Source organism: Octopus bimaculoides, chromosome 24 (genome assembly GCF_001194135.2).
Source record: "Octopus bimaculoides isolate UCB-OBI-ISO-001 chromosome 24, ASM119413v2, whole genome shotgun sequence".
NCBI lineage: Eukaryota > Metazoa > Mollusca > Cephalopoda > Octopoda > Octopodidae > Octopus > Octopus bimaculoides.
The window spans coordinates 31,036,740-31,041,107 of NC_069004.1; the positions used below are offsets into that span (position 1 = coordinate 31,036,740).

Consider the following 4,368-nt stretch of genomic DNA (forward strand, 5'->3'; position numbering starts at 1 on the left):
CCCCATCTGCCTCCAAGGGTCAATATTAACCACTTAGCCAACCCCTGTTATTTGAGATTCCTTCGTACGCTCGGGCTGTGTCAATCACAAGACTCGCCCCTTCTCAATAAGAATATGAAGGATCAAAATCAACTAAATTCTTTAAAAGGAAACTTCAAAGAAACAAAAGGCAAAAGGAACAGCTGCAAAGGCCCAGAAGTCGAAGCGCTGGTTTTGTAAACAGTAGGACAGCCTGACTGAGCAGACCTATTATCAAAAGCGTTCTCACCGTGGCCATCATGCCTTGCTCAGATTACACAGTACATGTTTTAAAAGACAACAGCATGTGATTTCAATAAAATTTCGTTACTGTTTCTTATGGTCCTATACATTCTCTTAGTCGAAGGCTCACTGAATCCTTAGTAGTTTTATTGTTTAGCCTTAGGTTACTGGTTGAGCAGACATACAACTCAAGACATACCAACTGTGACCATCCCATCTTTGAGAGTTCCGTAGGACTAACTAGATTAGCTAATGTAGCCATTTCTATATTTAAGATATGGTATGCTTTGGGTCGGATTTGGCTACTCTGTCTAGCAGGCCGAGCGACCACCTAGCGCTGTTCCCGTTGGCTCCTTCAAGCCTGTGTGATCAATGAAAATGGGTTACAGCTTGGTGCTTGTAACATAATTGTAGCATTAGAAAGAGAGGGAGAGAGAGAGAGAGAGAGAGAGATGGACAGACAGGCTGATAGATATATGGATATGTATGTAGATAGATAGATAGATAGATAGAAAGCTATAGATAGATAGTGTTAACGAGAAATTTCAAGTGGCACAATTCACAATTTGACGCGTGGTGAATTAGAGTCAGGGCGAGAGGCAGAAATAGCTGTTACTGTTAGTTTGTGTTTTCATATTCACACAATTATTTGGACGGCTACACCAACAGCGTATAGGAGGACATGTCGAATAGTCACTGTGTGTATGTGTGTGTGTGTGTATTAGGCATTAAATATATTGAAATCTAAGCAAATGAGTTCATATGCACACACCATCATATATATATATATATATATACACACACACACACACACACACAAACATTCTATATTACATGTATATAAGCAATTTAAGATAAGTATATTAGATTGTAAACATATACAAACTAGATTTGTATATATATGTGCAAAATATATAAAACGTGACCAGACTCTTGCCAAAAGATATTATTAATCTCCACCATGGTATTGAGTACTCTTTTTCCGAGAGTCATCATTAAACGTATGCATGAATGTGTGTGTGTGTGTGTGTGTAAATTTGAAATAAGCACCTTAGCTGTACACATACAAATTTGCATCGGCGAGTCAAAACGAAAGATTGACTTTGCATCTACACGAAATATATAAATCAAACATGCCACAGACATAACACAAGCATGTGTGTGTTACTTAGAGTAAACACATAAGATGTAAACATATGCAAACTAGATTTGTATATACACACAAAGATATAAACCTAACATGCAATATATATATATATTGCATGCATATATATAAACGTACAGTTTTACAATTTATAGCAACATACATAGGGAATATACAAAAATTCGTGATTCCCAGTTGATAGACATCTAAAACTCGCGCACTTTAACAGGAGAGAGAGTGAGAAAGAAATAGTGAATGAAAGGAGACAGACAGATAGAAATATGTCGAGAAGTAGAGCAATAGAGATATGTTTAGAGAGAGAGAGAGAGAGAGAAATAGATTGAGGAATACAGAGAGAAGAGATAGACAGAGAGAAATACAAAAGTGTGAAGAGAGAGTAATGCAGTTACTGAATAAAGCAATCGGGTAAAAGCTTATATATATATATATATATACACATACACACGTTAAGTATTTAATATTGAGTTTACCTGAATGTGCAATGCAATGAGGACGAGAGAAAAAACAAACTGAAGCCCGCCAAAGTAAATTGGTGCAGTAATAAAAGAAGAAAAAACACAAGAGAAAAAAGCTGCAAACCCACCTTATATTGTTATGATGTGTAGAGGTCTAAGTGCTATGCCTCTCTCTCTCTCCCTCTCTGTTCCTCACGTGGGTTAGTGCGATTATGACGTCAGCTGACCTTCATTACTCTGTTAGTCTCCCGACAGAAGTAGCATGTCACCCTACACTTAAAGATAATACCAGATTTTTAACTGCTGTTATTGATTATTATTAACATTACTACAACTACTGTTACTTCCGCTGTTTTAGTTATGTATATATATACTTCATATATAAAATAAATATGAATACATACATAATATACACATGTATAAATATTTGCGCTTGTGTATTGACACGTAAGTAAATGAGTGTGTATGTATGTATTTATTTATTCATTTATTTACCAGTATGTATATAAACATTTGATATTGTTGGCTCGTAATTCAGGCACACGAACAGCAATTTATTTTCGAAACGGGAAGGGGTTAGTCGATAGCACTAAACTTGGCAGTACTTCACTCGTACTTTGTTTCAGAGATGCCCAAAAGATGTTATGAAATGCAAAGTTGACCTCGGCGGAATTTGAACTCAGATCTATAAACAGTCGTAAGAAATACGGCAAGGCTTTTTTTTTTGTCTGATTCTCTAACGATTCTGCTACCTCTAGTTTAGGCACAAGGCCAACATCTTTGAGAGAAATTGGTTGTCGAAACTATCGACCCGGAAAAGATGGATGAAAGGTAAAGTTGGCCGCGATGGAATTTTGACTCGGAACATAAAAAGACCGGACGCATACTGCTGAGCATTTTTTTTAAAGACATTCTAACTTTTCTGCCAATCCATCACCCCTTGACACAAACATTTGATAATAAATGCCTCCTCGGTCATCATTCCAAATCATTTTCCTTTCTGTAACCTTAATCAAAATCTAATGCAATGCCAGTCTAGGATGTTTTATAGAAATATTTAATCGATAGGCTGCTTCACAGGGACTTAATTTTCATCTGGTTACCTTCTGATAGCTATAGGGTATGTTACTATCATCATCTTTTTAACGTCCCTTTTTCCATGCTTGCTTGGGTTAGACCTGTGATCTCTAACCCTTTTTTATACCACAGACCAGTTTCATGCCGGACAATCTTTCCGCGGACCATAGTGGCACAAATCTGTAATTTAAGCACATTTCAATAAAGAGAGCAATTTATTAAAGGGAAGAAAAAGTTTATTCTCTTTTGATTTTCATGTCTGCACTCCAGCCTGGCCATACACTTACATGCTTAGTGTCCCTGAATCAATACTTATTACACTATTATCGCATCATACCAGAATCAGTAGGAGCCTTGAGCTCGTTTCCCTGCAACTAGACATCCCATCTGGGAGTGATGGGAGACAATGACACTTGAAGCATGTTCCTTATGTCTAGTCTACTTCGTGATCTTGTCTTGGTTATTGTCACTGCAGAAAACTCCACTTATTTCTTTGCGGCCCAATAACAAACAATCCATGGACCAGTACCGGTCCCCAGCCTGGTGTTTGGGAACCTCTGTATTGAAAGGGAGAAGAAAAAGAATTCATGAATTCTACAAATATAAATATTTCAGGAGGCACCAGGGAAGTCTTTCCTTTTAGATGTGGCTGTGTGATAAGAACTCTGCTTCCCAACCACTTGGTTCCAGGTTCAGTCCTACCGTATGGCACCTTGGGAAGGTGTATTTTGCTATAGCCTTGAACCAACCAAAGACTTGAGTGGATTTGGTTGATGGAAACTGAAAGAAGCCTTAGTTATGTATATATATGTGTGTGTGTGTGTTTGACTCCTCCACTACTTGACAACCAGTGTTGGTTTGTTTGTGTCCTTGTGACTTAAAGGTTTGGCAAAAGAGACCCATAGAATATGTAGCAGATTTTTAAAAAACGAATAAAAGCATCCTGAGGTTGAATTGTTCAACTGAACCCTTCAAGATGGTGCCCCAGCAGGGCCGCAGTTCACTGTCTGAAACAAGTAAAAGATCCATATAGTTCCGGGTTCAGTCCCACTGCGTGGCACCATGGGCAAGTGTGTTTTACTATAGCCGTGGGTCAACCAAAGCCTTGTCAGTAGATTTGTTAGATGGAAACTGCAAGAATCCCATCATATATATATTTCTGTATCTATATGTGTGTGTGTCTATCTTTGTGCTGAAGTTTGTCCTGCCATCATCGCTTGACAGCTGATGTTGGTGTGCTTATGTTCCTGTAACTTAGCAGTTTGGCAAAAGAGACTGATAGAATAAAGTACAAGGCTTACAAAGGATAAGTCCTGGGGAGTCGATTTCTTCAACTAAAATCCTTCGAGGCAGTGCTCCAGCATGGCCGCAGTCAAATGACTGAAACAAGTAAAAGAGTAAATAAAGAAT

General features: G+C 38.0%; 1 protein-coding gene across 2 annotated transcripts in view; it reads right to left on the bottom strand.

Annotated features, from left to right (window-relative positions):
• The window catches only part of LOC106876415 (calcium-regulated heat stable protein 1), a 35,544-nt gene extending 33,455 nt beyond the window's left edge, over positions 1 to 2,089 (bottom strand). The window contains exon 1 of one of the 2 annotated variants that reach the window (XM_014924953.2): positions 2,010 to 2,089. The gene's annotated coding sequence lies outside the window, so the exon portion shown is untranslated. The other variant, XM_014924954.2, reaches the window with a different exon arrangement.
• Between the last annotated feature and the right edge of the window lie 2,279 nt (positions 2,090 to 4,368).